This window comes from Impatiens glandulifera, chromosome 1 (assembly GCF_907164915.1).
Source record: "Impatiens glandulifera chromosome 1, dImpGla2.1, whole genome shotgun sequence".
NCBI lineage: Eukaryota > Viridiplantae > Streptophyta > Magnoliopsida > Ericales > Balsaminaceae > Impatiens > Impatiens glandulifera.
In genome coordinates, this window is record NC_061862.1 from 59,684,290 (window position 1) to 59,708,753 (window position 24,464).

The window sequence follows — 24,464 nt, forward strand, 5'->3', positions numbered from 1 at the left end:
AATTTTAAGACCTTGGATCGACGAAAGGAGTTGTCGATATTTGTCAAGAATTTGGTTTCACCTCTCTAGTCTGAATTCCAAAATGAATTTATTTAGGTATAATTATAATTATTTCCTCTTTTTTTCTTAATCTATTATATATAATTGTTTGAATAACATTATACACCTATATTTTTATTGCAGTATATTATTCATCGTACAAATCGACCATCATGAGTTCAAGTAAGTTTTATTTTCTTACTTACATTTATAAGGTGCATGATACATTTGTAGATGCATGATAGATTTATTTTGATGTAGGATAGATTTTACAAATAACAAGAATTCTAACTTTTTAAGTTTGGTAAAAAAAATAAACCAATATCATATCTTTAATATCAAAATTTATAAATTAAAATTTAGTTTTCACAATAAACTTATAAAATTATATTATTCATTTTTATTTTCTACAAAAACGTTTTTTTAAAACAAAATATAATTTAAATTTAAATTTTTCATTAATTTTATTAAATTATATTTATTTACATCTAAATTATTTGTTTTATTAAAATATAATTTTAATTTTAAAATACATAAAATTTTATTTTATTATATTTACCTAATTTTTATATTAAAAGTATTTTTAATTTTTTTTTTTTTTTTTAAAATTATCACTTTTGTTTTTTATAAAAAATAATTCAAATATTTTTCAAATAATAATTAATATTTTTATATAAATGTAATTTTTTATAAAAAATTATAATTATAATTATAATTTAAATTTTAAATACATAAAATATTATTTAATTTTTTACTTATATATTTCTTATAATAAAATTAATATATAAATTTTTAAATATTCTTATAATGTATATCAATAACTTTACCTTTTGAATTAAATATTCATCGTTAAGCTAATATATTTAGTATTAAATTGTTTTCATTAAATTTAAAATTTTATTAAATTTATTAAGATTTCATATTTTTTATTTAATAAAAATATAATTAAATTTAAAAATACATAAAATTTAAAGCAAAATTGTTACTTTAAATTTTATTATTTTTAACATATTTATTATTTATTTTATATAAATACAATTTCACTATAACAAAATATATTTTAATTTAACTTTTAAATATATGAAAAATATTTTTTTAGTTTTTACTATTAAATATATTATTTATTTTGTTTAAATATACTTATAATATTTATAATTAATTTTAGGTTTTGAATTAAACTTATCATAATCATTAATTCATAAAAAAAAAATATTTTGAATTAAATATTAAATTTAATTTTTAATTAAAAAACTCTTATTTAATTTTTATTATTTTAATATAATAATTTTTTATATAAATATAATTTATCTATAAAATATATTATTTAGTTTTTTAATTATATATTTCTTATATATAGAATATATATTTTTTAATATTCTTTATAACTAATTTTAAACTATGAATTAAATGCGTATTTATATTAAATTTGTATTTAAATTATTAAAATTGTATTTTTTCTATTAATTCAAATATAAATTTAATTTTACATTCAACTTATTTTTATTAAATTAAAATTTGAATTAAATTTATATTTATATTTTTTAATTTAATAAAATAATTTTTTATTTAAATAAAATAATTCCTTTAATTATTTTTAATATATAATAATAAGTTATTCATAAAAAAATATAATTTTAGATTAAATTTTAAATACATAAAATAATATTTATTTTTTACATAAAATATTTAAAATTTTGAATCTAACTGGAAACGAAATAATATAGAAGCTCGATATGGTTAAGGGACAACTTAGGCTTCAAAAAGTAGTTGTCGTCAAGCTCTCATGAAGAGTGATCTCTTAACATGCAAACTTTCCGGTTCCGCGCTTGGATATCTCGGTCAACATCGTGGCGAACACAAAGTTAATCGTCTTCAATGTAGTAGAACCTTGTTATTCATATTCATTCCGTCATATTAAAGGACCAGTCTGGATCCAAAGTAATTTCATTCTCTCTTTCAAATTCTACGGACTATTTCTAGTTATATCATATGTTTCTTAACCTAACATTAATTTTCTAAAATGTACTCAATTCTTAAAGACGTGGATGTCGAACTATCATGGTGATGGAGTATTGACTATGGCTTTCAAAAGAATCCTAAACAATAAAATGAAAAAATTTATCGAAGGTGTTATTTCTTTATTTTACCTTTCATTCGACCATTACTATAAATTATAAGTAACTTTATCTTGTTTAAGGAATACAAAGTATTTGTTTCTCTTTATATTTATATATTTTTTTTTGTTAATATCATTACAAATAGATGATAGTACACAAACAAATATCTTACAATATATGTCATATATCCTCTTATGATATTTGTAGGTAATAATGATGGGATAGGAAGAACATCACTGGATGCCGATGCAATGAAAGTTGCTACTGCGGTATGCAATTTATTGATAATTAAAATTTTCTTCACTGATCTCAACTTTCTGATTTTTGAATTTTGATTTCATCTATAACATGGAGGAATTCCAAGCCAATGATTCAAGACTTATGAATTGGTTGAAGAATGTATTATATATGGTATAAAGAGGATGACTGTAGATTTTATTCCACTCCTTCTTGAGAAAGCTGAAGGTATAAATGATTATAGTATTTTTAAATGTAACTCCATTTCTGTGATACTTTAATCTTAAACCCCTTTTTATATTGATAAGTGTGACTTTGTCTTTTGTGTTTTTTCTTGTTTTGTAATTGATCTTATTTCGGTGATGCTGAAAGAATCGATATTTTTCGAGAATTTGAAGACCTTGGATCGACGAAAGGAGTTGTCGATATTTGTCAAGAATTTGATTTTACCTCTCTAGTTTGAATTCCAAAATTAATTTATTTAGGTATAATTATAATTTTTTCCTCTTTCTTTATTAATCTATTATATATAATTGTTTGAATAACATTATACACATCTATTTTTATTGCAGTATATTATTCATCGTACAAATCGACCTTCATGAGTTTATTTGTCAAAAATTTGGTTTCACCTCTCTGAATCTCCAAATTAAATTTATTTAGGTATAATTATAATTCTTTTCTCTTTCTTAATCTATTATATATAACTGTTTGAAAAATATTATGCACATCTATTTTTATATTTTTATTGTAGTATATTATTCATTTTAGAGATCGACCTTCATGAGTTCAAGTAAATTTTTTTTTTCTTACTTAATTTTATATTATCTTTCTATATAAAATAGATTTTACGTTTTTGATAGGTTTATTTTGATGTAGGTTAGCTTGTGCAAATTATCCAACTGATTAAATTTGTAAAAATATAAACAAATATTATATCATTAATATCAAATTTTATAAATTAAAATTTAATTTTCACAATAAACTTAGAAAATTATATTATTAATTTTTATTTTCTATAAAATTATTTTTCTATAAAAAATTTAATTTAAATTTAATTTTTTATTTAATTTATTAAATTATATTTATTTACACATTCCTTCATTAGTTTAATAAAATATAATTTAAATTTTAAAATACACAAAATTTTATTTTATCATATTTACCTAATTTTTATATTAAATGTATTTTTTTTTTAATTTATAACAATTAAACATTTCAATTTTTTTATTACTTTTGTTTTTAATCAAATATAATTCACTATATACCTCAGAATCTTTTGTAAACATTTTATCGACTCGATTTTTCGACACCGCCGATTAGTTTATTTAATTTATTATACTTTCTTACTCATTGTTATAGTTTAAATATTTGAAGTCACATCAACAAAAAATTCAAGAAGGTTAAATTTTAAACCTAAGAGTTTTAGTTTTAGTTTTTTTTTTATTATATTATTTAACGTTTTATTTTATATTATTTATAAATTTTTTTTTATATATATAATTATTTTTTGAATGAATAAGAAATAACTATTTATAAATAAAAATAATAATTTTTTTTTCTAAAATTGAATCATTTACTAATAGATAATTTAATATTAAAATTAATAATTTTTAAAATAATTTAATTAGTTAGACAGGATAATTGTTTACTTAATATATTACAAATATTGTATTATTATTATGATTTTATTATAATAATTATTAATTGAAATATATATTATCAAACATGGAGTATTATGCCTAAATTTGATTTGGATAAAATCGTACTTATAATTTTAAGTTAATATTAAAATAATAATAATATAATAATATACTTAGTTGATTATATATATTTATTATTGTTAGATAATTTGAATTTATTGGAATTAATTTTATAATAATAGATAATAGATAATTGGAATTCGAAATCCTAAAACCCTTTAGTAGCCGTTTGTCGATTTATACAGGAACTATATATATCCAAATCCTAAAACCCCTTAAACCCCCTTCCGCAAATCGGATTCAGATATTTCCCATTCTTCAAGAACACGTCCACACTCCGAAGCATCTAGAGAAATCGTAATCATTTGCTTGGCGGTGTAAAAACTTCCAGAAGCAGGGGAGTTACCGGTGGAATTAGTAATCGGAAAATGCTTAAGGAAGAGTAAATTTTACATAGACAGATCGTCGTACAACAGCATCAGCAGCGGCTCACATCTCAGAGGTTTGATAATGGATCCATGTCCCGTCGTATTGTATCCGCTACTGGTTCACGGCGCCGTGATCTTTCTGATTCGTTCTCGAATGGAAAACCGGTGAGTTATGATTCTTGTCTGTAATGTTCGACTGAATTAGGTTGAAAATGATGGTTTGAATAAGAAATCAATCATATAAGAACTGATATGATCAACTTTTTACATTCTGGGATTTGAACTTTTAGGGTTACCTTTTTTTCTCAAAAAGAGAATTTCTTTTTTTATCTGTTAAAATTCATGAACTGTTTCTTCTAATTACATCAATTATATTGGATTAGTTGGAAAAGGAGATCAGTTGTAATATCCGATCGATTAGGGTTTATGATGTTTCAATCGGTACGGGTGTTCCTTTCCCTTTCGGGAAGCGATGCCTGCCGTATTTCTATTCAGTTGTAATAATGGTTTTCTTTATGTTCATCTGAATTTTTTTCTTTAAATGCATACTGTTTCTTATAATATATATGCATATGCCCTGACTTATTGTATTAATTATTCTATTAGTTTATCAGATGATGTTTGAATCGGCTGATGTCGGTGCATTTTTCTTTGGAAAAAGGAAAGATTATTTCACCTGTCCTATGCCCGAGACACTGAAACGAAGAGGTATGAAAAGATTCTTTCTTGCTTATAACAAACAAGAAATTACAATGCATAATTTATTCTATTTAGTTAGTCGTTGATTGAAAACCTAGAGAAATTACCATGCATTCGATCGTAACAGATGCGAACAGAGGTATTGGATTATAAATATGCAGACAGTTGACTTTCAAAGGCATAAAACGGTGATTCTTACCGATTAGAGATGAAAAAAGAGGAATCTAATCTTAAAGAGAGTACTTACCGGAGGAGTAGATGAACAACTTGTCATCTTCCATCAGCTTGATGTTGCAGATCTGTCTATTATTCCTATCCTTGTTGATTTAGTCAGATCTAAGTTTTATATATTGGTATATTCTTCGTTTCTCTCTCAAAAATCTGAATCAAAACAGGACAAATAGGTATCGGTTATTTTTTATGATATTTGCAGGTGATCAATGCTCAATGCTGGGAGAATAGGCTTGATGCCGATGCAATGAAAGTTGTTGCTACTGCGGTATGATTTTGTTTTTAACGAAAATCAAAATCTTATTTACTGATTTTATCTTTCTGATTCTGTTTTTTATTTCATTGATTCTGTTTTTTATTTCATTGATAGCCTGGAAGAAAACATTCAGATAAAGTATTATATATTGTGCAAATAGGATGATTGAAAGCATTTATTCCACTCCAGCTTTCTGATTACCAAGGATATTGACAATGTTTCTTATTTCTTGGGAAAACTGAAGGTATAAACTTTTTACAGTCTGTTTTTAGCGGTTGGAAATTCCATTTATTTATATTTTGATGCTTGAATTTTAACCCCTGTTTCTATTGATATGTTTCTATTGATATGTGTGACTTTGTCTTTTGTGTTATTTCTTATTTTGTAATTGGCTTTATTTCGTTGATGTTGAAGGAGTCGTTATTTTTCAGGAATTTGAAGACCTTGGATTGGCGTTGAAAGGAGTTGTATATTGTTTTTCATCTCTTTCCAAAATTCCAAAATGGATTTATTTAGGTATAATCATAATTCTTTCATTTTCTATCTTATATTTTAATCTATTACATATAATTGTTTGAATAATATTATAAACATCTATTTTTATTACAGGATATTATTCATCTTAAATATCAACCTTAACCTTAATGAGTTCAAGTAAGTTTTTTTAACTTATTTAAATTTATATTATTTTACTATTTAAGATACATAATACTTTTTATATGTATGATAAGTTTATCCAACTTATCATGCATCTAAAAATTTATGATATTGGTTTATTTATTTTTATTTTCTATTGATATCTAAATTAAATTTTAATTTCTACATTAAACTTAAAAATTATATTATTCATTTTTATTTTCTATAGAAATAATTTTTTTCTAAAGCAAAATATAATTTAAATTTAAATGTTACATTAAGATTATTAAATTATATTTATTAAATACTCATTCTTTATTTAAAAAAAAATATATAATTTAAATTTTTAAGTACATAATTTTTTTTATTTACCTAATTTTTATATTAAACATATTTTTAAAATTTATATCAATTAAAATTATTATATAATTTTTATATTGAACATATTTTTAAAATTTATATAAATTAAAATTATTATATTATTTTTATAATATTTATAAATAATTTTAAACTTTGAATTAAACTTATATTAATCATTAATTCATAAAAAAAATTATATTTTGCATTAAATATTAAATATGATTTAAAATTAGTTTTTATTATTTTAACAAAATTATTATTTTAAATAAATGTAATTTATCTATAACTAATATTTTTTATATTTCTTGTATTTAGAATATTATTTATTTTTTAAATATTCTTTATAAATCATATTTACATTAAATTTGTATTAAAATTGTATTAAAATTTTTAAATATTCTTTATAAATAATGCAAATTATAAATTAAAGCATATTTACATTAAATTTGTTAATATTGTATTTTTTTATTTAATTAAATATAATTAAAATTTTCATTAATTTTTTTATTTAATTAAATATAATTTAAAATTTAAATCAAAATTATTACTTTAATTTTTATTATTTTTAATATATTTTTTATTATTTTTTTTATATAAATTATATTTTTCTATAACAAAAGATATTTTAAATGCATTAAATATTATTTAGATTTGTAATTATATATTTCTTATGTTAAATATTAATTATTTTTTAAATACCTATTTCTTATATTAAGAATAATATATATTTTTTAAATTAAAATTATTACTTTAAGTTTTATTACTTTTATTATGATAAAAAAAAAATTATATAAATATGATTTCTTTATAAAAAAAAAAAAATTTAAATTCATAAAATATTATTTATTTTTTTTTTTGTATATCTTATATTAAAAAGTATTATTTTTTTAAATATTCTTAAAATATTTATAAATAATTTTAAATTTTGAATTAAACTTATATTTGTTTGAATTTAATTATTTTCATTATATTTAAAATATATTAAACTTATTAACATTATATTTTTTTTATTTAATCAAATATAACTTTTTTCAAATTTTTTATTAAACTTATTTTCATAAAATTTAAATTTTTGTAAAATTTATTCAAAATATATTTTTTATTAAATTTTGTCATTTTTATTTAATCAAATATAAATTTAAATTTCAAAATACATCTAATTTAAATCAAAACAATTACTTTAATTTTTATTATTTATAATATAATTATTAAATATTTAAGCATAAATAATTTTAAATTAAATTAATATTTATCATTGACTCATAAACAAATTTTTAAATTTTTTAGATTAAATTTAAATTTGTAATAAACTTATTAAAATTTTATTTTATTTTTTATAATTTAATCAATTTAATTAAATTTATCATTAAACTTATTAAAAAGTTATTTTTCATTTTATTTATTTAATAAAATTTATTAAAATTAAAATTTAATTTACATCAACTTTATTAATTTTTTTAATTATTCTTATAATGTTTATAAATTAATTTTTTTATTTATCTGTTAATTCATAAACAAACTTAAATAATTATTAAAATTGTATTTTTTTTCTAATTCATTAAATATAATTTAAATTTTATATTTAACTTATTTTTATTAAATTTAAATTTGCATTAAACTTATTAAAATTGTATATATTCAATTTAATCAAATATAATTTAAATTTCATATTTTAAACTTATTTTCATTAAATTTAAATTATTATTAAATTTTTTATTTTTATTTAAAAAATAAAATTTATATTTAAATAAAACAATTCTTTTAATAATTATTATTTTTAGTTATTTTTTATATATAATAATAATTTATTCATAACAAAATATAATTGTAGATTAAATTTTAAATACATAAAATAATATTTATTATTTTACGTAAGATACTTCAAAATTTTGAATCTAATTGGAAATAAAGTAATATAGTAGGTCGATAGGGTTAAGGGACAAATAAGGCTTCAAAAAATAGTTGTCATCAAGCTCTACGTAAAGAGTGATCTCCTCTTTGCCTGCAAACTTTCTGGTTATGCGCGTGGATATCTCGGTCAACATCGTCTTCAATGTAGTAGAACCTTGTTATTCACCGTCATTCTTTCATATTCAAGGACCAGTCTGGATCTAAGGTAATTTTATTATCTAATTCAAATTCTACTAACTATTTATGGTTATATAATATGTTTCTTAACATGACATATTAATGTTCTAAAAGGTTCTCAATACTCAAAGTCGTGGAACTATCACGGGTATGGAGTATTTCCTATGGTTTTCAAAAGAATCTTAAACGACAAAATGGAAATTTTTACCGAATGTGTTATTTCTGTATTTTACTTTTCATTCAACCACTACTATAAATTATGAGTAACATTATCTTATTTAAAGAATACAAAATATTTGTTTCTCTTATATATATAATGTTATTAATGTCATCACATATAGATTATAGCAGACAAATAAATATCTTATAATTCATGTCATATATTCTCTTATGATATTTGTAGGTAAATAATAAAGGGATAGGAAGAACATCACTTGATACCGATGTAATGAAAGTTGCTGCTGCGATATACAATTTTTTGATAATCAATTTTTTTTTTTACTAATTTTAACTTTCTGATTATGAATTTTGATTTCATATGTAGCCTGGAGGATTCCAAGTTAATAATTCAAGACTTATGAATGGGTGAAGAATGTATTATATATGGTGTAAAGAGGATGATTGTAGATTTTTTTGCCACTCCTCCTTGGGAAAGCTAAAGGTATAAATGATTATAGTCTGTTTTTAGATGAAACTCCATTTTTATGATGCTTGAATCTTAAACCCTGTTTACATTGATAAGTGTGACTTTGTCTTTTGTCTTTTTCGTTGTTTTGTAATTGGCATTATTTCGGTGATGCTAAAGGAATCGATATTTTTTAGCAATTTAAAGACGTTGGATCAACGAAAGGAGTTGTATTTATCAAGAATTTGGTTTCATCTCTCTAGTCTGGTTTCCAAAATGAATTTATTTAGGTATAATTATAATTCTTTCTTCTTTCTTTTTTAATCTATTATATATAATTGTTTGAATAACATTAAACACATATATTTTTATTTCAGTATATTATTCATCTTAGAGAACGACCTTCATGAGTTCAAGTAAGTTTTCTTTTCTTACTTAAATTTATATTATCTTTGTATATAAGATGCATGTTTGCATGATAAATTTATTTTGATTTAGGTTAGATTGTGCAAATTATAAGAATTCCAACTTTTTTGTTTGTAAAAAAATAAACAAATATCATATCTTTAATATCAAAATTTATAAATTAAAATTTAATTTTCAAAATAAACTTATAAAATTATATTATTCATTTTCTACAAAAACGTTTTTCTAAAACAAAATATAATTTAAATTTAAATTTTGCATTAATTTTATTAAATTATATTTATTTACATCTAAATTATTTATTTTATTAAAATATAATTTTAATTTTTAAATACATAAAATTTTATTTTATTATATTTACCTAATTTTTATATTAAAAGTATTTTTAAAATTTATATCAACTAATTTTCTTTTATAAAAAATTATCACTTTTGTTTTTAATAAAAAATAATTCAAATATTTTTCAAATAATATTTAATATTTTTATATAAATGTAATTTTTCTATAAAAAATTATAATTTAAATTTAAATTTTGAATACATAAAATATAATTTAATTTTCTTACTTATATATTTCTTATAATAAAATTAATATATATATTTTTAAATATTCTTATAATGTATATCAATAACTTTACCTTTTGAATTAAATATTCATAGTTGAGCTAATATATTTAGTATTAAATTGTTTTCATTCAATTTAAAATTTTATTAAATTTATTAAGATTTCATATTTTTTATTTAATAAAAATATAATTAAATTTAAAAATACATAAAATTTAAATCAAAATTATTACTTTAAATTTTATTATTTTTAACATATTTATTATTTATTTTATATAAATATAATTTCTCTATAACAAAATATATTTTAATTTAACTTTTAAATATATGAAAAATATTTTTTTAGTTTTTACTATTAAATATATTATTTATTTTGTTTAAATATACTTATAATATTTATAATTAATTTTAAGTTTGGAATTAAACTTATAATAATCATTAATTCAAAAAAAAAATTGAATTAAATATTAAATTTAATTTTTAATTAAAAAACTCTTATTTAATTATTTTATTATTTTAACATAATAATTTTTTATATAAATATAATTTATCTATAAAATATATTATTTAGTTTTTTAATTATATATTTCTTATATATAGAATATATATTTTTTTAATATTCTTTATAACTAATTTTAAACTATGAATTAAAGTCGTATTTATATTAAATTTGTATTAAAATTATTAAAATTGTATTTTTTTTCTATTTATTCAAATATAATTTAAATTTTACATTCAACTTATTTTTATTAAATTAAAATTTGTATTGAATTTATATTTTTTTATTTAATAAAATAAAATTTTTATTTAAATAAAATAATTCCTTTAATTATTTTAATATATAATAATAAGTTCTTCATAAAAAAATATAATTTTAGATTAAATTTTAAATACATAAAATAATATTTATTTTTTACATAAAATATTTAAAATTTTGAATCTAACTGGAAACGAAGTAATATAGTAGTTCGATATGGTTAAGGGACAACTTAGGCTTCAAAAAGTAGTTGTCGTCAAGCTCTCATAAAGAGTGATCTCTTAGCATGCAAACATTCCGGTTCCGCACGTGGATATCTCGGTCAACATCGTGGCGAACACAAAGTTAGTCGTCTTCAATGTAGTAGAACCTTGTTATTCATATTCATTCCGTCATATTAAAGGACCAGTCTGGATCCAAAGTAATTCCATTCTCTATTTCAAATTCTACTGACTATTTTTAGTTATATCATATGTTTCTTAACCTAACATTAGTTTTATAAAAGGTTTTCAATTCTTAAAGACGTGGATGTCGAACTATCATGGTGATGGAGTATTGACTATGGCTTTCAAAAGAATCATAAACTACAAAATGAAAAAATTTATCGAAGGTGTTATTTCTTTATTTTACCTTTCATTCGACCGTTACTATAAATTATAAGTAACTTTATATTTTTAAAGGAATACAAAATATTTGTTTCTCTTTATATTTATATATATATATATATATATTTATTAATGTCATCACATATAGATCATAATAGACAAACAAATATCTTACAATTCATGTCATATATCCTCTTATGATATTTGTAGGTAATAATGATGGGATAGAAAGAACATCACTAGATGCCGATGCAATGAAAGTTGCTGCTGCGGTATACAATTTATTGATAATTAAAATTGTGTTCACTTATTTCAACTTTCTAATTTTGAATTTTGATTTCATCTATAACCTGGAAGAATTCCAGGCCAATAATTCAAGACTTATGAATTGGTTGAAGAATGTATTATATATGGGGTAAAGAGGATGATTGTAGATTTTATTCCACTTCTTGAGAAAGCTGAAAGTATAAATGATTATAGTATATTTTTAGATAAAACTCCATTTTTGTGATTCTTGAATCTTAAACCCCTGTTTACATTGATAAGTGTGACTTTGTCTTTTGTGTTTTTTCTTGTTTTGTAATTGACCTTATTTCGGTGATGCTGAAGGAATCGATATTTTTCAGGAATTTGAAGACCTTGGATCGACGAAAGGAGTTGTCGATATTTGTCAAGAATTTGGTTTCACCACTCTAGTCTGAATTCCAAAATAAATTTATTTAGGTATAATTATAATTTTTTCCTCTTTCTTTCTTAATGTATTATATATAATTGTTTGAATAACATTATACACATCTATTTTTATTGTAGTATATTATTCATTTTAGAGATCGACCTTCATGAGTTCAAGTAAGTTTTTTTTTCTTACTTAATTTTATATTATCTTTCTATATAAAATAGATTTTACGTTTTTGATAGGTTTATTTTGATGTAGGTTAGCTTGTGCAAATTATAAGAATTCCAACTGATTAAATTTGTAAAAATATAAACAAATATTATATCATTAATATCAAATTTTATAAATTAAAATTTAATTTTCACAATAAACTTAGAAAATTATATTATTAATTTTTTTTCTATAAAATTATTTTTCTATAAAAAATTTAATTTAAATTTAATTTTTTATTTAATTTATTAAATTATATTTATTTACACATTCCTTCATTAGTTTAATAAAATATAATTTAAATTTTAAAATACACAAAATTTTATTTTATCATATTTACCTAATTTTTATATTAAATGTATTTTTTTTAATTTATAACAATTAAACATTTCAATTTTTTTTATTACTTTTGTTTTTAATCAAATATAATTCGCTATATACCTCAGAATCTTTTGTAACATTTATTTTTCGACACCGCCGATTAGTTTATTCAATTTATTATACTTTCTTACTCATTGTTATAGAACTTAAATATTGGAAGTCACATCAACAAAAAATTCAAGAAGGTTAAATTTTAAACCTAAGAGTTTTAGTTTTAGTTTTTTATTTTTATTATATTATTTAACGTTTTATTTTATATTATTTATAAATTATTTTTTTTATATATATAATTATTTTTTGAATGAATAAGAAATAACTATTTATAAATAAAAATAATAATTTTTTTTCTAAAATTGAATCATTTACTAATAGATGATTTAATATTAAAATTAATAATTTTTAAAATAATTTAATTAGTTAGACAGGATAATTGTTTACTTAATATATTACAAATATTGTATTATTATTATGATTTTATTATAATAATTATTAATTGAAATATATATTATCAAACATGGAGTATTATGCCTAAATTTGATTCGGATAAAATCGAACTTATAATTTTAAGTTAATATTAAAATAATAATAATATAATAATATACTTAGTTGATTATATATATTTATTATTGTTAGATAATTTGAATTTATTGGAATTAATTTTATAATAATAGATAATAGATAATAGATAATTGGAATTCGAAATCCTAAAACCCTTTAGTAGCCGTTTGTCGATTTATACAGGAACTATAAATATCCAAATCCTAAAACCCCTTAAACCCCCTTCCGCAAATCGGATTCAGATATTTCCCATTCTTCAAGAACACGTCCACACCACCGACGACGGCTTCTCTCCTTCTCCGAAGCATCTAGAGAAATCGTAATCATTTGCTTGGCGGTGTAAAAACTTCCAGAAGCAGGGGAGTTACCGGTGGAATTAGTAATCGGAAAATGCTTACGGAAGAGTAAATTTTACATAGACAGATCGTCGTACAACAGCATCAGCAGCGGCTCACATCTCTGAGGTTTGATAATGGATCCATGTCCCGTCGTATTGTATCCGCTGCTGGTTCACGGCGCCGTGATCTTTCTGATTCGTTCTCGAATGGAAAACCGGTGAGTTATGATTCTTGTCTGTAATGTTCGACTGAATTAGGTTGAAAATGATGGTTTGAATAAGAAATCAATCATATAAGAACTGATATGATATGATCAACTTTTTACATTCTGGGATTTGAACTTTTAGGGTTACCTTTTTTTCTCAAAAAGAGAATTTCTTTTTTTATCTGTTAAAATTCATGAACTGTTTCTTCTAATTACATCAATTATATTGGATTAGTTGGAAAAGGAGATCAGTTGTAATATCCGATCGATTAGGGTTTATGATGTTTCAATCGGTACGGGTGTTCCTTTCCCTTTCGGGAAGCGATGCCTGCCGTATTTCTATTCAGTTGTAATAATGGTTTTCTTTATGTTCATCTGAATTGTTTTCTTTAAATGCATACTGTTTCTTATAATATATATGCATATGCCCTAACTTATTGTATTAATTATTCTATTAGTTTATCAGATGATGTTTGAATCGCTGATGTCGGTGCATTTTTCTTTAGAAAAAGGAAAGATTATTTCACCTGTCCTATGCCCGAGACACTGAAACGAAGAGGTATGAAAAGATTCTTTCTTGCTTATAACAAACAAGAAATTACAATGCATAATTTATTCTATTTAGTTAATAGTTGATTGAAAACCTAGAGAAATTACCATGCATTCGATCGTAACAAGTGGGAACAGAGGTATTGGATTAGAAATATGCAGACAGTTGACTTTCAAAGGCATAACGGTGATTCTTAACGATTAGAGATGAAAAAAGAGGAATCAAATCTTAAAGAGAGTACTTACCGGAGGAGCAGATGAACTACTTGTCATCTTCCATCAGCCTGATGTTGCAGATCTGTCTATTATTCCTATTCTTGTTGATTTAGTCAGATCCAAGTTTTATATATTGGTATATTCTTCGTTTCTCTCTCAAAAATATGAATCAAAACAGGACAAATAGGTATCGGTTATTTTTTATGATATTTGCAGGTGATCAATGCTCAATGCTTGGAGAATAGGCTTGATGCCGATGCAATGAAAGTTGTTGCTACTGCGGTATGATTTTTTTTAACGAAAATCAAAATCTTATTTACTGATTTCATCTTTCTGATTCTGTTTTTTATTTCATTGATTCTGTTTTTTATTTCATTGATAGCCTGGAAGAAAACATTCAGATAAAGTATTATATATTGTGCAAATAGGATGATTGAAAGCATTTATTCCACTCCAGCTTTCTGATTCACCAAGGATATTGACAATGTTTCTTATTTCTTGGGAAAACTGAAGGTATAAACTTTTTACAGTCTGTTTTTAGCTGTTGGAAATTCCATTTATTTATATTTTGATGCTTGAATTTTAACCCTTGTTTCTATTGATATGTGTGACTTTGTCTTTTGTGTTATTTCTTATTTTGTAATTGGCTTTATTTCGTTGATGTTGAAGGAGTCGTCATTTTTCAGGAATTTGAAGACCTTGGATTGGCGTTGAAAGGAGTTGTATATTGTTTTTCATCTCTTTCCAAAATTCCAAAATGGATTTATTTAGGTATAATCATAATTCTTTCATTTTCTATCTTATATTTTAATCTATTACATATAATTGTTTGAATAATATTATAAACATCTATTTTTATTACAGGATATTATTCATCTTAAATATCAACCTTGATGAATTCAAGTAAGTTTTTTTTAACTTATTTAAATTTATATTATCTTACTATTTAAGATACATAATACTTTTTATATGCTTTTTATATGCATGATAAGTTTATCCAACTTATCATGCATCTAAAAATTTATGATATTGGTTTATTTATTTTTATTTTCTATTGATATCTAAATTAAATATTAATTTCTACATTAAACTTAAAAATTATATTATTCATTTTTATTTTCTATAGAAATAATTTTTTTCTAAAACAAAATATAATTTAAATTTAAATGTTACATTAAGATTATTAAATTATATTTATTAAATACTCATTCTTTATTTTTAAAAAAATATTATTTAAATTTTTAAGTACATAATTTTTTTTATTTATCTAATTTTTATATTAAACATATTTTTAAAATTTATATCAATTAAAATTATTATATAATTTTTATATTGAACATATTTTTAAAATTTTTATCAATTAAAATTATTATATTATTTTTATAATATTTATAAATAATTTTAAACTTTGAATTAAACTTATATTTATCATTAATTCATAAAAAAAAAATTATATTTTGCATTAAATATTAAATATGATTTAAAATTAGTTTTTATTATTTTAACAAAATTATTATTTTAAATAAATGTAATTTATCTATAACTAATATTTTTTATATTTCTTGTATTTGGAATATTATTTATTTTTTAAATATTCTTTATAAATCATATTTACATTAAATTTGTGTTAAAATTGTATTAAATTTTTTAAATATTCTTTATAAATAATACAAAATATAAATTAAAGCATATTTACATTAAATTTGTTAATATTGTATTTTTTTATTTAATTAAATATAATTAAAATTTTCATTAATTTTTTTATTTAATTAAATATAATTTAAAATTTAAATCAAAATTATTACTTTAATTTTTATTATTTTTAATTTATTTTTTATTATTTTTTTTATATAAATTATATTTTTCTATAACAAAATATATTTTAAATGCATTAAATATTATTTAGATTTGTAATTATATATTTCTTATGTTAAATATTAATTATTTTTTAAATACCTATTTCTTATATTAAGAATAATATATATTTTTTAAATTAAAATTATTACTTTAAGCTTTATTACTTTTATTATGATAAAAATTTTTTTTATATAAATATGATTTCTTTATAAAAAAAATAAAATTTTAAATTCATAAAATTTTATTTATTTATTTTTTTTGTATATCTTATATTAAAAAGTATTATTTTTTTAAATATTCTTAAAATATTTATAAATAAATTTAAATTTTGAATTAAACTTATATTTGTTTGAATTAAACTTATTTTCATAAAATTTAAATTTTTGTAAAATTTATTCAAAACATATTTTTTATTAAATTTTGTCATTTTTATTTAATCAAATATAAATTTAAATTTCAAAATACATATAATTTAAATCAAAACAATTACTTTAATTTTTATTATTTATAATATAATTATTAAATATTTAAGCATAAATAAATTTAAATTAAATTAATATTTATCATTAACTCATAAACAAATTTTTAAATTTTTTAGATTAAATTTAAATTTGTAATAAACTTATTAAAATTTTATTTTATTTTTTATAATTTAATCAATGTAATTAAATTTATCATTAAACTTATTAAAAAGATATTTTTCATTTTATCTATTTAATAAAATTTATTAAAATTAAAATTTAATTTACATCAACTTTATTAATTTTTTTAATTATTCTTATAATATTTATAAATTAATTTTTTATTTATATGTTAATTCATAAACAAACTTAAATAATTATTAAAATTGTATTTTTTTCTAATTCATTAAATATAATTTAAATTTTATATTTAACTTATTTTTATTAAATTTAAATTTGCATTAAACTTATTAAAATTGTATATATTCAATTTAATCAAATATAATTTAAATTTCATATTTTAAACTTATTTTCATTAAATTTAAATTATTATTAAATTTTTTATTTTTATTTTAAAAAATAAAATTTATATTTAAATAAAACAATTCTTTTAATAATTATTATTTTTAGTTATTTTTTATATATAATAATACTTTATTCATAACAAAATATAATTGTAGATTAAATTTTAAATACATAAAATAATATTTATTATTTTACGTAAGATACTTAAAATTTTGAATCTAATTGGAAATAAAGTAATATAGTAGGTCGATAGGGTTAAGGGACAAATAAGGCTTCAAAAAATAGTTGTCATCAAGCTCTACGTAAAGAGTGATCTCCTCTTTGCCTGCAAACTTTCTGGTTATGCGCGTGGATATCTCGGTCAACATCGTCTTCAATGTAGTAGAACCTTGTTATTCACCGTCATTCTTTCATATTCAAGGACCAGTCTGGATCTAAGGTAATTTCATTATCTAATTCAAATTCTACTAACTATTTATGGTTATATAATATGTTTCTTAACATGACATATTAATGTTCTAAAAGGTTCTCAATACTCAAAGTCGTGGAACTATCACGGGTATGGAGTATTTCCTATGGTTTTCAAAAGAATCTTAAACGACAAAATGGAAATTTTTACCGAAGGTGTTATTTCTGTATTTTACTTTTCATTCAACCACTACTATAAATTATGAGTAACATTATCTTATTTAAAGAATACAAAATATTTGTTTCTCTTATATATATATTTATTAATGTCATCACATATAGATTATAGCAGACAAATAAATATCTTATAATTCATGTCATATATTCTCTTATGATATTTGTAGGTAAATAATAAAGGGATAGGAAGAACATCACTTGATACCGATGTAATGAAAGTTGCTGCTGCGGTATACAATTTATTGATAATCAATTTTTTTTTTTACTGATTTTAACTTTCTGATTATGAATTTTGATTTCATATGTAGCCTGCAGGATTCCAAGTTAATGATTCAAGACTTATGAATGGGTGAAGAATGTATTATATATGGTGTAAAGAGGATGATTGTAGATTTTTTGCCACTCCTCCTTGGGAAAGCTAAAGGTATAAATGATTATAGTCTGTTTTTATATGAAACTCCATTTTTATGATGCTTGAATCTTAAACCCTGTTTACATTGATAAGTGTGACTTTGTCTTTTGTCTTTTTTCTTGTTTTGTAATTGGCATTATTTCGGTGATGCTGAAGGAATCGATATTTTTTAACAATTTAAAGACGTTGGATCAACGAAAGGAGTTGTATTTATCAAGAATTTGGTTTCATCTCTCTAGTCTGGTTTCCAAAATGAATTTATTTAGGTATAATTATTATTCTTTCTTCTTTCTTAATCTATTATATATAATTGTTTGAATAACATTAAACACATATATTTTTATTTCAGTATATTATTCATCTTAGAGAACGACCTTCATGAGTTCAAGTAAGTTTTCTTTTCTTACTTAAATTTATATTATCTTTGTATATAAGATGCATGTTTGCATGATAAATTTATTTTGATTTAGGTTAGATTGTGCAAATTATAAGAATTCCAACTTTTTTGTTTGTAAAAAAATAAACAAATATCATATCTTTAATATCAAAATTTATAAATTAAAATTTAATTTTCAAAATAAACTTATAAAATTATATTATTCATTTTTATTTTCTACAAAAACGTTTTTCTAAAACAAAATATAATTTAAATTTAAATTTTGCATTAATTTTATTAAATTATATTTATTTACATCTAAATTATTTATTTTATTAAAATATAATTTTAATTTTTAATTACATAAAATTTTATTTTATTATATTTACCTAATTTTTATATTAAAAGTATTTTTAAAATTTATATCAACTAATTTTCTTTTATAAAAAATTATCACTTTTGTTTTTAATAAAAAATAATTCAAATATTTTTCAAATAATATTTATTATTTTTATATAAATGTAATTTTTCTATAAAAAATTATAATTTAAATTTAAATTTTAAATACATAAAATATTGTTTAATTTTCTTACTTATATATTTCTTATAATAAAATTAATATATATATTTTTAAATATTCTTATAATGTATATCAATAACTTTACCTTTTGAATTAAATATTCATAGTTGAGCTAATATATTTAGTATTAAATTGTTTTCATTCAATTTAAAATTTTATTAAATTTATTAAGATTTTATATTTTTTATTTAATAAAAATATAATTAAATTTAAAAATACATAAAATTTAAATCAAAATTATTACTTTAAATTTTATTATTTTTAACATATTTATTATTTATTTTATATAAATATAATTTCTCTATAATAAAATATATTTTAATTTAACTTTTAAATATATGAAAAATATTTTTTTAGTTTTTACTATTAAATATATTATTTATTTTGTTTAAATATACTTATAATATTTATAATTAATTTTAAGTTCGGAATTAAACTTATAATAATCATTAATTCAAAAAAAAATTATATTTTGAATTAAATAATAAATTTAATTTTTAATTAAAAAACTCTTATTTAATTTTTATTATTTTAACATAATAATTTTTTATATAAATATAATTTATCTATAAAATATATTATTTAGTTTTTTAATTATATATTTCTTATATATAGAATATATATTTTTTTAATATTCTTTATAACTAATTTTAAACTATGAATTAAATTCGTATTTATATTAAATTTGTATTAAAATTATTAAAATTGTATTTTTTTTCTATTTATTCAAATATAATTTAAATTTTACATTCAACTTATTTTTATTAAATTAAAATTTGTATTGAATTTATATATTTTTATTTAATAAAATAAATTTTTTATTTAAATAAAACAATTTCTTTAATTATTTTAATATATAATAATAAGTTCTTCATAAAAAAATATAATTTTAGATTAAATTTTAAATACATAAAATAATATTTATTTTTTACATAAAATATTTAAAATTTTGAATCTAACTGGAAACGAAGTAATATAGTAGTTCGATATGGTTAAGGGACAACTTAGGCTTCAAAAAGTAGTTGTCGTCAAGCTCTCATAAAGAGTGATCTCTTAGCATGCAAACATTCCGGTTCCGCACATGGATATCTCGGTCAACATCGTGGCGAACACAAAGTTAATCGTCTTCAATGTAGTAGAACCTTGTTATTCATATTCATTCCGTCATATTAAAGGACCAGTTTGGATCCAAAGTAATTTCATTCTCTATTTCAAATTCTACTGACTATTTTTAGTTATATCATATGTTTCTTAACCTAACATTAGTTTTATAAAAGGTTCTCAATTCTTAAAGACGTGGATGTTCAAACTATCATGGTGATGGAGTATTGACTATGGCTTTCAAAAGAATCATAAACTACAAAATGAAAAAAATTATCGAAGGTGTTATTTCTTTATTTTACCTTTCATTCGACCGTTACTATAAATTATAAGTAACTTTATATTTTTAAAGGAATACAAAATATTTGTTTCTCTTTTTATATATATATATATATTTATTAATGTCATCACATATAGATCATAGTAGACAAACAAATATCTTACAATTCATGTCATATATCCTCTTATGATATTTGTAGGTAATAATGATGGGATAGAAAGAACATCACTAGATGCCGATGCAATGAAAGTTGCTGCTGCGGTATACAATTTATTGATAATTAAAATTGTGTTCACTTATTTCAACTTTCTGATTTTGAATTTTGATTTCATCTATAACCTGGAAGAATTCCAGGCCAATAATTCAAGACTTATGAATTGGTTGAAGAATGTATTATATATGGGGTAAAGAGGATGATTGTAGATTTTATTCCACTTCTTGAGAAAACTGAAAGTATAAATGATTATAGTATATATTTAGATAAAACTCCATTTTTGTGATTCTTGAATCTGAAACCCCTGTTTACATTGATAAGTGTGACTTTGTCTTTTGTGTTTTTTCTTGTTTTGTAATTGACCTTATTTCGGTGATGCTGAAGGAATCGATATTTTTCAGGAATTTGAAGACCTTGGATCGACGAAAGGAGTTGTCGATATTTGTCAAGAATTTGGTTTCACCTCTCTAGTCTGAATTCCAAAATAAATTTATTTAGGTATAATTATAATTTTTTCCTCTTTCTTTCTTAATCTATTATATATAATTGTTTGAATAACATTATACACATCTATTTTTATTGCAGTATATTATTTATCGTAAAAATCAACCTTCATAAGTTTATTTGTCAAGAATTTGGTTTCACCTCTCTGAATCTACAAATTAAATTTATTTAGGTATAATTATAATTATTTCCTCATTATTTCTTAATCTATTATATATGCACATTTTTTTTTATCGTAGTATATTATTCATCTTAGAGATCGACCTTCATGAGTTGAAGTAAGTTTTTTTTTTTACTTAATTTTATATTATCTTTCTGTATAAAATACATTTTACGTTTTTGATAGGGTTATTTTGATGTAGGTTAGCTCGTACAAATTATAAGAATTCCAACTGATTAAATTTGTAAAAATATAAACAAATATCATATCATTAATATCAAATTTTATAAATTAAAATTTAATTTTCACAATAAACTTAAAAAATTATATTATTAATTTTTATTTTCTATAAAATTATTTTTCTATAAAAAATATAATTTAAATTTAATTTTTTCATTAAATTTATTAAATTATATTTATTTACACATTCCTTCATTATTTTAATAAAATATAATTTAAATTTTAAAATACATAAAATTTTATTTTATCATATTTACCTAAGTTTTATATTAAAAGCATTTAAAACATGTCAATTTTTTTTATTACTTTTGTTTTTAATCAAATATAATTCACTATACCTCAGAATATTTTGTAAACATTTTATCGACTCGATTTTTCGACACCGCCGATTAGTTTATTCAATTTATTATACTTTCTTACTCATTGTTATAGAACTTAAACGACTTCATATTTGAAGTCATATCAACAAAAATTTCAAGAAGGTTAAATTTTAAACCTACGAATTTTAGTTTTATTTTTTTTATTTTTATCATATTATTTAACGTTTTATTTTATATTATTTATAAATTATTTTTTTATATATATAATTATTTTTTGAATGAATAAGAAATAACTATTTATAAATAAAAATAATATTTTTTTTTCTAAAGTTGAACCATTTACTAATAGATGATTTAATATTAAAATTAATAATTTTTAAAATAATTTAATTAGTTAGACAGGATAATTGTTTACCTAATATATTACAAATATTGTATTATTATTATGATTTTATTATAATAATTATTAATTGAAATATATATTATCAAACATAGAGTATTATGCCTAAATTTGATTCGGATAAAATCGTACTTCTAATTTTAAGTTAATATTAAAATAATATAATAATATACTTAGTTGATTATATATATTTATTATTGTTAGATAATTTGAATTTATTGGAATTAATTTTATAATAATAGATAATAGATAATTGGAGTTCGAAATCCTAAACCCCTTTAGTAGCCGTTTGTCCATTTATACAGGAACTATATATATCCAAATCCTAAAACCCCTTAAACCCCCTTCCGCAAATCTGATTCAGATATTTCCCATTCTTCAAGAACACGTCCACACCACCGACGACGGCTTCTCTCCTCCTCCGAAGCATCTAGAGAAATCGAATCATTTGCTTGGCGGTGTAAAAACTTCCAGAAGCAGGGGAGTTACCGGTGGAATTAGTAATCGGAAAATGCTTACGGAAGAGTAAATTTTACATAGACAGATCGTCGTACAACAGCATCAGCAGCGGCTTGATGGAAATGCGCCACAACAGTAAACAACAAATGCAGAATTTATCCTACGTTTGGCAACACTTTCCCAAACCGTTTAAACCTGTGAGGAAGCTAACAAATAGGTATGCAAAATGCAATCAACACAGCCCTAAAACAGTGAGTAACACACCAAGCAAGCACACACAAACAACACAGAATTTTAGCGTGGAAAACCCCTCAATGGGTAAAAACCACGGGACACCTAGTGCCGCTTAAAATCCACTATCACCAGTAAGAGAGCAATACAAAAGTCTTCTCTAGACAATACTAGAGGCATACAAATTCATAATACCCTTGGAAACATGCACATCAAGGATATAGAAACAATCAAAGAACAATAAAGGAAGAATATCACCAAAAACAACTGCTACTGTTCCGGCAACAAAACCCCAACCTCCAGACCTCAGAATCCGATCTCCACCGTTCAGAATGTTGGCCCAGAAGTTGTAAAGCTGCTGTCCAAAAATTAGAACGATCCAACGGTGCAAACTCCGGCAATCATCAAAATACTAAGGCTGCTGAAATTGAAGTTTTTCCCCTCTTTTCTTTCTTGATTTTCTCTCTCTTTCTTTTGCTCTTATTTCTTGCAAAAGAAGATTTCTCCCCTTTTATATTGCTCCCAAATAAGTGAATCAAGTGGGGGCCCAAATGGGCCTATTTGCTGGGCTTTTCCTCATGGACTAAGGAAACAAAAAACCCAACAAATCTCCCCCTTTTCCTGACTATGAGGAAAGGTTCGCCATCCCGGCGATCGAACAACACACCTTCAACTTTTCCCTTGCCAATGCCTTTGTCAACATATCGGAACCATTATCATCAGTGTGAACTTTATCAAGTTCAAACAACCCATCTTCAAGAGATTCTCTAATCCAATGATACCGCACATCAATATG